General features: G+C 32.3%; 1 long non-coding RNA gene across 6 annotated transcripts in view; it reads right to left on the reverse strand.

Moving 5' to 3' along the window:
• The window catches only part of LOC105063771 (uncharacterized), an 864,622-nt gene that overhangs the window by 286,635 nt on the left and 565,488 nt on the right, over window positions 1-12,499 (reverse strand). For all 6 annotated transcript variants that reach the window (XR_006722441.2, XR_012508690.1, XR_012508689.1 and 3 more), the window contains one exon: window positions 1,044-1,096. This is a non-coding gene — a long non-coding RNA (uncharacterized LOC105063771). The remainder of the gene's footprint in view (window positions 1-1,043; window positions 1,097-12,499) is intronic.

Consider the following 12,499-nt stretch of genomic DNA (forward strand, 5'->3'; position numbering starts at 1 on the left):
TGGTAACTGTGAAGTGAGTGACGCAGAGAGTAAGGCTGCATAGGTCTGGAGGAGACAGAGATCACTGAGGGTCTCAGGGTAAAACTGGGGCTTCTTTGAAAATGTGCAACATGAGGTGTTCATCAAAAGTTGTGTATGTTTTGCAGGAAGAGGATGAAGGAGGGCATTTCTGGTGAAAAGACAGCCCAATCGAAGAAAAGGTATATTAGAAAGAGTATATAGCTGTTTGGCTAAACTGCAGGTGGATACATAGCTTCAGATGAGCTTATCAAGGAAGGCTGAGTCAGAAGGCTGTTGGAAACTTACATCCATTTTATGGGTATTTTATGAAGTATGCAGCTATGAAAAGTGATTTTCCTGATCAAATGAGAATCCCCCTGCCGGATGGTTTGGCAATGCAAAGCAGATCATGAGATTCATATTAAAAGAAAACCAAGTCACTTAAGCAATACGCATCAAGATTCCTTTTTAGCTGACTGGAGAAAGGTAGACTTGAACTATAATTATGTTCTTGAAAACCTTTGAAATTTACCTGCTTTCAGAATAATAAAACTTGAAAATTTGCATATTCCTTACAAAGAGAATTGTAATGTTTGGTATATTATTTTATAAAGGCTGTGTAATGACCACGTTGTCTTATACAACTTAAAAATACAACTATTTAATGATGACCTAGTTTAATAAAATTTAAAAATCCTTTTGACCCTGCTGTGGGACATTAGGCTAGACACATGAAAAAATTAGATTCAATAACCTACACAAACCAGACTTAGTATATTTATCTCATACAATAATCAGGATTCTATTCTTCTTTAGAGGAATTGCAATGAAATTAGAAGTACATGCTGGAAGGTCAAGGAGAGCATAATAAAATATCCAGTAACTTCCCCTTACCAGTAAGGGCAGATGACATTTTTATGCATATGAATCTGATAAAGATTTTTAACACCAGTTCAAATCAGTCTCACTGGTCTACTGATTGATAGTTTTAAGTTAGCAGTGGTTTGTTGAAATAACTTACTAGTGTAGAAAATATCACTTACCAGTGTGATACCTCTTACAAACTCTTCGTGTCTCATGGGTATGATATCTGCGTCTAAAGGCAAAAGATAATATAAAAGCAGATGTAACTTAAAATACGAAGTAGAGGTTTTCACTTTCAAGTATACTGAGTTTATTACATTGGTCTATAAGGTTTATGATTAAGTATTGACAGTTCCATGAATCATAAGCCTGTAGTGTATCCACCACACTTTGTAGTGATGGTTATGGTGCTGATGGTGCAATTTAATATTTAGATAGTTCTCTTAAACTAAGGGGCTATGTAATTTTAATCTATAATAGTAATTTCTGGAAAAAAAATTAGGCTTGAACTATTTCAATTGGTATGTTGTAAATGGGGACTTAAATAAAACAAAATGTCTGCCTTTGTCGATGCACTGTGCAGATTCGACTACAAAGTGTTCAACTGAGTGCTTGACTGCCTGGACTGATGCTTTATTGAGTTGATCATTGTGAAAACACAGTTTTGCCTTTAGATAGTCATTTGTTGGCCTCCCCTCGTCAAAACCACTTTGCTTTTAATAGAGCTTTGAACTAATAGAGTTTCTAAAGGTTTCTTTGAAAACCTCCCTATTACTTATCTCTATAAATAATAACAGTATTTATAACAGCTCTCTCTGAGCTGTTACCTCATTTTCCTGTCTAATAATGTGACATCTGACATATTTATTTGAAAGGAAAAGTGACAAAGAATTAATCTGTTGTAAACCACAAGCACTTGAACAACTTTGCAAATATGTGGCTTTATGTAACAATTTCCTAATATCTTCTTCTGTATAGTACCTATTTTGAGCAAGAGTCAACAAAACTTAGCTCTAAAATACTCTTCAGATATATTTATTATAATGTCCACTAAAAGCAATTTTCATTTCACTATGTTATTTCAGGGTTGTACATTAAAACTTCAGTAAAATAGAAAAGAAGAAATAAGATTATAGCTTTTACAGATAAAAATTTAAAAATTAATATTAAGTTCCTACATTCAAAGACAGACTCACTGCAACAAGAGTTATAGCTATGTAATTGTCACTGCTTGGTCTCTAAAAGTCAAACACAAATAATCACATAATACGTGGGACCAAAATATGAAAAACTTCATAAATACCTTTTTCTGTAGGTAGGAGTTTTTCTATTATGTGACTGTACAGATTCAAGCTTGGCTCTCTACAAATATAACTAATATGAACTCTAAACTTCAATTCCTTCTTACTCACATCTTAGTACAAAAAGTTGTATGTAAATAACTGTTCTGCTATTTGCATCTAATAACTTGTGCATATTTATAATCGCTGATACATATAATTTTAGCAGTGTCTGTGCAAGTAGTATTACAATTTACATTAGTCACTGATGTATGATTTCACCTAGAACCCTAATAAATTTGAGCCTAGGTGGCTGAGTCAATTCACGAAGTCATACTCACAAAATCACAGTCAAATCACCAAATAGTAATTGAAAAGAAAGTTCAATCTTTAATTGTCTCTTTCAAATAACCTTGAAAAGGATCTAATCCATAATTCATACCTATCAACAGATCTAAAACCAGCAAACCCAAAAGCTTATTCTCTCACGATTTGCAGGTGCTTTCAAGGCAATTTTAAAAATAATTTTAATTTGAAACAACCTCAAAGTTACAAAAAATTACAAGCAGAGTAAAATATTTTTTCTTGAAACATTTGAGAGTAACTTGTCAACCTGATGCCCCATCATATCTGAATTATTATGTATTTCTTATAAATAAGAACATTCTCTTATATAACTGCAATATTGTTAGGGAGTTAACACTAATACATTACCATCATCTAGTTCTCAGATCCCTTGAAGTTTCACCAATTGTCTTATAGCAAAAGGATCTAGTTCGGAATCACTCACTGCATTAGTTGTTACATCTCATTAGTCACCTTAGACTGGGATAGTTCTTCTTCAGTCTTTGTGTGTGTGTGTGTTGTGTGTGTGTGTGTGGTGTGTGTGTGTGTGTGTGATCTTGACACTTTTGAATGTCACAAGCCAGTTATTATGAAGAACATCTCCTGATCTGGGATTGTCTAATGCTTCTGCATAATTTAAAGGTATGCATTTCCAGTAGAAATGTCACATATGACATTGTATTCTTCTAATTGCATCCTATATCAAGTGGGACACAATTTTGATTTATCTTGTTATTAATGATGATTACTCTCATTTTTAGTTTGTTTTTGATATAAACAAAAATTTACTGTGGAGGCTAGAAATTCAAGAACAAAGTGTCAGCAGTGTTGGTTCCTTCTGAGGGCTGTGAGAGAGAATCTGTTGCATGCCTCTCTCCTAGCTTCTGGTGGTTTGCTGTCAACCTTTGGTATTTCTTGGTTTGTAGAAGAATCACTTCACTTTGATTTCTGCATTAATCTTCAGAGGGTGTTCTCCTACTTTCAGTATGTTCTCTCTGTGTCCAAATTTCCCCTTTTATAAGGACACACAATTATATTGGATTAGGGACCAACCCTGCTCTAGTATGACCTCATCTTAACTAATTACATCTGCAATGACCCTATTTCCAAATAAGGTCCTATTCTATGGTGCTGGGGCATACTTCACCATGTGAATTTTGCAGGGGATACAATCCAACCCATAACAGAGGCAGAAATGAATGCTCCTTCCAGTCTACATCTTGTTCCTCTCAGTGCCAGTTGGTTCCAGAAACAGTAGTTAGTTCTTGTTTCCAGGTGTTGCTTTTCCTCACATTCCTAGAAACAGCCTAATTTTGCCCCATCAGAGCCACCTGTATCAGCTGGCTAGGGCCAACCACTCAGAGTCAGTCTCAGTCCCATGGGGATCCTCCTCCAAACAGCTACATTCTACCTTTACCCCCAAAGAGGGATAATTGAGAAATGTAACTGTATATATTTAAAGTATATAACATGATGATTTAATACATGTAAATATACATATATACACACACATTATGGAATACTTAGCAAGGTCAAAGTAATTAACACATCTATCAACTCACATAGTTAATGCTTTTTTGTGTGTGGTGAGAACATTTAAGATCTCCTCTCAGCAGCTTTCAAGTATACAATGCCGTATTATTAACTATAGCAACCATGATGTACATTAGATCCTCAGAATTTATTTTTCATATAACTGAAAGTTTGTACCCTTGACCACCATTCTCACCATTCCATTCTCTCTATGAAACTGTTTTTTTGTTTGTTTGTTTGTTTTTTATTTATTTGCTTTCGTAGACTTCACATGTAAGTGATGCCATACAGTATGTGTCTTTCTCTGTCTGGTTTATTTCACTTAAGCATAATGCCCTCCAGATACATCCAAGTTGTTGCAAGTGGCAGGATTTCTAATGTTTTTAAGAATGAATAATGTTTCCATATATATATCCATATATCTCACGTATTTTTTATTCATTCATCTGTTGAAGGACGTTAGGTTGTTTACATATCTTGGCTATTGTAAATAATCCTACAATGAACGTGGGAGCACAGAGTTGTTTTTATTTTTTAACATACTGACTTTCTTTCTTTTGGATATATATCCAAGGGTGGGATTGCTGGATCATATGGCAGTTCTATTTTTAATTTCTTGAGGAATCTTCATTCTGTTTTCCATAGTGGGTACACCAATTTACATTCCCACCAATAGTAGACAAAGGCTCTGTTTCCTCCAAATCCTTGCCAATATTTGTTATCTCTTGTCTTTTTAATAACCACCATCCTAACAGGTATGAGGTAATATCTTACCATGGTTTTAGTTTGCATTTCTCTGACGATTGATGATGTTGAGCATCTTTCATGTACCTGTTAGCCGTTTGTGTATCTTCTTTGGAGAAATGTTTATTCTGGTTTTTTGCCCATTTTAAAATTGGATTACTTGCTTTTTTGTTATTGAGTTACAAAAATAAACACAAAAAGTGATTTTATATATAGAATACTGTAAAGACTTCACCCCAAAAATTGTTAGAACTAATAAACACATTTAGTAAAGTTGCAGGATACAAAATCAATATTAAAAATCATTTCCATTCCTATACATGAATGAATTATCTAGAAAAGAAATTAAGAAAGCAATCTCATTTACAATAGCATCAAAAATAATAAGATACTAAAGAGTAAGTTTAACTAAGGAGGTGAAAAACCTGTACACTGAAAACTATAAGTCACTCGTGAGAGAAACTGAAGACACAAATGGAAAGATATCTCATGTTCTTGGATGGGAAGAATTAATATTGTTAAAACATCCATAATACCTAAAATAATATACAGATTCAATGCAATCCCTATTGCCCCTTCAATGGCATTTTTTTATAGAACTAGAACAAACAATCCTAAAATTTGTAGGAAATCACAAAAGACCCCAAATAGCCAATGAAATCTTAAAAATGAAGAAAGCTGGAGGCATCACACTTTCTGATTTCAAACTGTATTTCACAAACCTACAATAATTAAAATTGTATGGTACTGGCATAGAAACAGATACACAGACCAGGGGAACAGAATAGAAAGCCCAGAAATCAGCCCACATACCTAATATCAACTAATCTTTGACAAGGGTGCCAAAGGGAAAGTATAGTTTCTTTGATAGATGGTGTTGGGAAACCTTTATATACATATACAAAAAGAATGAAATGGGACATCTATCTTACACGACTCATAAAAGTTAATTTAAAATTGATTAAAGGCTTAAGTGTAATACCCAAAGACATAAAACTAGAAGAAAACATGGGGGGAAAAGCTCTTTGACATTAGGTTTGGTAATGATTTTTTGGATAAGACAACAAAAAACACAGGCAACCAAAGCTATAACAAATAGGCAGGATGACATCGAATTAAAAGGCTTCCTCTTTTGCTGTCTTCCTTTGTCAACTGATAATATTTTGTAGTGGTATGTTTTGATTCTTTTCTCTTTATCTTTTGTGTATCTATTATGATTTTTTGCTTTCTGATTTCCGTGAGGCTTTCATAATACATCTTACAGTTATAACAGTCTACTTTAAGCTAATAACAATTTAACTTCTATTGCATGAAAAAGTTCTACCCATCCACTTGCTTCCTCTCACATTTTACGTTGTTGATGTCACAAAACACACCTTTTTACGTTGTGTATCCATAACAAAACATTGTAGCTACAGTTATTTTTAACATTTTTATTTTTTCATCTATATACTAGAGTTCAGAAATGTTTTACACACCACAATGGCAGTGTTAGTGTTTTGAATTTGACATATATTTACCTTTACCAGTGAATTTTGTACTTTAATATGTTTCCCTGTTACTAATCAATGTCCTTTCATTTAAGTTTGAAAAACTCCCTTTAGCATCTCTTGTAAAGTAGGATTTGTGGTGATAGATTCCTTCAGCTTTTGTTTACCTGGATAAGTCTCTGTCCTTAATTTCTGAAGGCCAGCTTTGCTAGGTAAAGTATTCTTGGTTGGCAATTTTTTCTTTGAGCACTTTGAAAATATGATCCCATTTTCTCCAGGCCTTCAAGGTTTCTGCTAAGAAACCCCTGATGGCTTTATCAAAGTTCCTTCGTAAGTGATGAATCTTCTTTTCTATTTTCAGAATTGTCTTTGTCTTTAAATTTTGAGAGTTTGGTTATAATGTGTCTTGGTGAAAGTATCTTTAGATTAAATATGTTTTGAGATATTTAATCTTCATGTACCTGGATGGTCATATCTCTCTCCAGATTTGGGGACTTACAAGTACTTTAGGGGCCCTACCTCCAGCTCCATCCCAAACTACAATTTCTGTCATCACTCCCATCCCTATTTCATATTGTTTTAGCCCCTCCCACCAATTTCTTACCCTTTTCCTCAGATTTCTACAGATTTGCATCATAGAAGATCTGGAAACTGAGCTAGCAAAAACTCTCTTTCAGGATAAATGATAAATAGAGGATGGACTTGGGAAAGGTAGATTAAGGAAATATAGATTGAGGAAAGATAGGGAATACTCATATTTTATTTATTCTCCTTTGCTACTCTACTTACTTACCTCCCACCCTAGCCTGGGGAGTACAGCAGCAACTTAAAGGACACATAGTTAAGGGTAGAAATATAGCTCGTGCAGAGGCTACAATACAACTTCACTCTTGATTTTTATCTATCACAGATATATTTTTACTAATTTAGCTAATCAGCCACATCATTATTTTTGAAAGCATTTAAAAATAAATATTCTCAATAAAATGTTGAAATCATATGCTCTCTTATTCTACATTTGCTTCCTTCAATTTTCCCTTTCAAATAAGAACTAATATTGAATTTCTATAGTCTTAATTCATATGAAAAATCTATTTTCCAGTTATATAAATCCATAGCAATTATAATTATGTGAATGAAAATAATAAATATGTAAAAGGATAAATAAGTGAAAAATACAGCAGTGGAAACTACTTTAAAATCAAATTCCAGAGGATATTTTGAGGAAAAATAAGGAGTAGATTAAAATTATATTTGATAGTGAAAACTGGTGGCCTTAAAATAAAGTAGAAAATAATGAATATTTATAAAGTAACTATGAAAAATTAATTTTATTTAGAAGACATCATTAGGAAGTTCTTATAGCATTATAATAGACTCATAGGTGAATGGATTACTGCCTCTAAAGTAAACTTTCACTCCATAAAATGTCTCTGACACCACAAATTATGAATTACTGTGGATTCCTTTGAAGACCTAATACCTTCTGTGTTTATCCCTTTCCATCTATATTAACTATTTTCAAGGAGAAATAACCAACCAAGCCTGGTTTGTTCAAGAGGAGGACTAATCACCTCATTAGTTTACATAATTTCTCATCAGATGTGCCATAGCATAGGGTAAATAAAATGCTGCCTTCTGCTGGCTCCACATTGGACTATTTCTGTGAGTAGTCTTAATATTTAACTTAAAATATTAAATGTGAAGACATAATTTAATAAAATTTGAACTCATATGTTAAAGAAGTTTAAACAGAACGAGTAAAATGTGGATCTATTCCATAACTCACGATCATAAACAGTAGCTTTTCAGTACAATTTTGCTCAATGAGTAAGTAAGTGGAAAAACAAAATACTAAAAAATATTCACTTCAAAACAGGTATGGTAGGATTATTTATAGCTATTATACTTTCTTGAGGCAATTATTTTGTTACTGAATTCTCATTTTTCAACTGCAAATAATAATGTGTATAATTTTCATTATTTGGGTAAACACTAATGACTCTTCTGTTGCATTCCAGCCCCTAATTTTTAAAAGGAGACCAAGATACATAAGACATATCTTGTTTAATGATTTGTCTTTATTTGTTTGGAAATAAGCAAAAAGTGCTCTATTTTTTTCAGGAGTTTTAATACTCTATCTGTGCTTTAAGGACAATTTCAACTTTCGGAACAATGATTCCCCAGTAGTGGCCTATACCTTTGCAGGGCAAGATATATCTGTGAAGGGTCCTAGAATGCATATGGAAATAAGGTTACATATACTGGCTCAAGTTGTTTGTTTAATACACACACACATAAAAATCACTGAAGTGTCATGGTGATTCAACTGATTAGTTATTTAATTAAATGAATATACGTATATGTGCACACATATGTACATGTGTATGTGTATGTATATATGTGTGGTTATGTGTGTGTGGGTGTATGATTAGAATATTACCTTGTATGTAGTGAACATTCAAAAATGCTAGCTAGTATTATTTTTCATTAACACAAAACATTCTAAGAATGTTGGAAAGGAAATGCTAAATACTGAACTTATGGATAATACTTAAACATTTGAAAATATTTCATAAGAAACTTTCATTTTAAAAACTAACAAAAATTTAATTTCTCTTATCTATTTACAAAACTATGAATTCATTAAAAATAAACAAACATGCAACCTAAGTCATTTCTATAAGCCTCTTAGTAGGATGAATTTATTATAAATATAATATATTCACTTCTGTTCTGGATATTTCCTAAATAGATCATTGATATTCTACTTGAGAAACAGTTAAAAGTTAAATTTTTAGTATATTTCTAGCTGAGAAATTTAGGAAAATTTAGTCTGATGGAAATGAATTTCTTAATACAATTACTCAATAAAAGTGGTCAGAAGCCTCAATTGCCTTTTTTAAAAATAGTGCTAAAAATCCCTCATAAATCTTTGTTTGGAACAGAAGATTGACATTTTGGAAGAACCACATTTGTGTCATAAAATCCAATATCACCTTAATTTGCAAAACTTTTTCAGTCAGAGTTAGTGCTTGATTGAGATATTTTCTGCTATAGAAAAATGCTGATATAAAATCGCCCTACCTTGAAATAATACTTCAATACATTTTACTATTTGGAGACTTTAAAATGAAGAGAAATACAAAAGATAATACAGAATTACAGACCATCACACTCAAAATAAACAAAGGGCAATTTAAAAAAGTATATAGGACCATCCTTTACTTTCTTCTTCTATTTAAAAAACTAACAATAACTTACAGACAAAGTTCAAACCCCCAATATTCTTTCCTTTAATTCTATTTCCCTCCCTCCCTCTCTAAGAACCACTACAATAAATTTGATCTGTATCTACTCCACATCACAAGCTGTTAAGTTTTGATATACAGACATTTTATCATCCAAGGTTAAATATTATGTCATTCTCATTATTATTTTCTTCTTAACCAATAAGTTATTTTTTAATGTTAGGAGAGGTTTTTATCTGATCTTTCTAATGTTTATTTTCTTGTTGATTTATTTTGCAATTATATTTAAGTAAGGAAACTTGGCTTACCAGAATTAACTCCTTGAAATCTGTGAATTACTTTTTGATCTAATAGGTGGTCACTGCCTTTTGTAAGTGTTTCATGTGCCTAAAAAAAGAATGTATATTCACTGTTTGTTGGGACCAGGTAAACCCAACTTAAGTATTTTTGTAAATTATCCTTAGATGATTTGGTCATACTTAACTCTAAGGCTCATTTTTATAGATCTTGGTGCCTCCAATTGAATTATTTTATTAATACAGATGATTAGTAGCGATCATTTCTACATACCAACTATTCTGTATGTATCTTGAAGTACCAGTTCTGTAATCTTTGGAGAAAATAACTTGTGTGAAGGTTTCACTTGAAGCAGATGTGACAATATTCCAAGGCAGAATTCACCCAACCATACCTTATAGTTGAGGTATCCAATCTAGGGTGCTTTCCCTAAGGGATGGACTTTCATATTCTGCTCATGTGTATGTAAAATTCTAGCCAATCCATCTAAGTCAAATGCCACTTATTTCATCAATGAGAACCCATTTTTAATATCCATAATTCTAACTAGCAAGACTCACCAAAGGAAACTCATTTCTCACACCCATTATGATAAATAGCAAAATCTCTGGTGTTGGTTGGAGTCAAAAATAGCTGAAGCACTTTTAGTAGTCACTTGTGTTGTGTGTGTTTTAGACTAAATGCTCCGTAACCACCAATGGAGAGTACATTTCTGATGAAACAACTAATATGAACCCCTGGGGTATATATCATGATGAACACACCCACTTATACTGAACTGTCTATGTTGAAGCAATTTAAGATAAATCACAGATATAAAAATCATCTTACAGTTTAAATTGTCTATATCCTGTTGACTTGGGATCTGATTTATCTATCCTTTTTTGACGGAGGGATGTTCAATCTATTATGCTTGTGGATTTTCTTAAATCCTTCTGTAATTTTATCAGTAATAGTGTTACGTATTTCAAAGTTATTTGATTAGCTATATACAGAGTAATATTTTTTATAGCTTCTTGGTGGACTGTTATTTTTAATGACCTGTAATGTTTCCTCTTAATTGAATAATGGTTTTGCTTTAAAAACCTGCACTATCCAATATAGATTTTGCTACAATAGCATTGTTTGGGCCAGTGTTTGCTATCTTTATATTTTTAACCTTTGTGTGACATTTTCTTTATGTGTTTCTTATATATTAAAAACACATATATATCCAATCTATCATTTTGTCATTTTAGTCAAGTCCTTTACATATATTTTGATTAGTGATGTAAAAAAGATTCTTTCCAGATTCGTAGTTTTGGTTTTTGCTTATACTGCTTTTACTTTGCTTTTTTCCCTTGTACCTCTCCCCACTTTTTATTTCTATTCGTGAAATGATAATGCTTTTATTTCCTCTTTTGTTTTTTTCTCTGCAAATACGGAAGTTACTTCCACTCCTTTAATGCCCCCCTAAATTTCTAGGAATAATAATTTTTAATTTTCTCTAACCTTTATGAGTTTTTATAACTTTTTAATGCTATTCTCTACACACCTACACCATTTTTTAAGATGGATCATAATTTCTCAACATTGGCTCTACTGACATTTGGACCAGATATTTCTTTGTTGTGGCAGGCTATCCTACGTTTTGTAGACTGGTTAGCAGCATCTATCTGGCCTCTGTCTACTATGTACCATAGCCATTTCCCCAATTGTGAGAAATAAAAGTATCTCCAGGCACCAAATGTCCCCTGGAAGGCACAATTACCTCCAATTAACAACCACTGATTTACAGGATTAATAAGACCAATAAAGTTCCTACTTTGCTATTTTTTAAAGACAAGAAAAAAAGATAAAAATTTGCAAGCTGATATATATATATATATATATATATATATATATATATATATATATATATATATATATATATACCTAAGCATCTTGTACAATTAGCCTCTTAATTAACAGCAAGAAGAATTAAAAGCCAACCATATGTCTAAGTTTTTAGAATTACAGTTCTTGCAAAGTTATTTGATCACCATTTATTTTTCTATTTTCATGAAATTTCAGTGAAAAGCCAAATAAAAGTAAAAAGGTTTTTACCTTTAATTTATTTCCCTAAAAGTATCTGTGTGTCTGCAAAGATTTAGACAGCTACTGGGGCCAAGCCAGGATTCCCGTAGTGAAACAATTGACTTGGCATCACATTGACAACATATAAACAACAGTTTGTCAACAGGCTTCACATTAGTGACAGAACATTTTTTGGCAAAATAGAGGCATCCTTCTGGGCACCATGGCAAAAACAGCTACTCGCTTTCATTTAGGAATCCTCTGTATGGAGTATCAAATTAATTAAAAGATTATAATTATGACATTGTTTAGGAAAAAGTATTAAGGAAAAAATACAGCAGGGCAGAATTTCTGCTGAAAAGAAAATTTGCCTCTAGCAGTTTATTCATAGTTGCTATAGACCTATAAACTCTGGGTAACTGTTAAAGGTTTTGCGTTTTTGTTTTGTTTTGTTTTGATTTGATTTGATTGTTTTCTTAAGTTAAAATTAACAGTATGGAAGTTATTTGATAACCAAATTTGGGGAATGTATTTTTCCAAAATGATGATCACAATACTACACTTTGTTATGCTTTCAAAGTTAGTTCATAGAAAATGAAAACAAGAAACAAACCAAAAGCAGAACTACATATTTATAAAA

This window comes from Camelus bactrianus, chromosome 8 (assembly GCF_048773025.1).
Source record: "Camelus bactrianus isolate YW-2024 breed Bactrian camel chromosome 8, ASM4877302v1, whole genome shotgun sequence".
Classification (NCBI taxonomy): Eukaryota; Metazoa; Chordata; class Mammalia; order Artiodactyla; family Camelidae; genus Camelus; species Camelus bactrianus.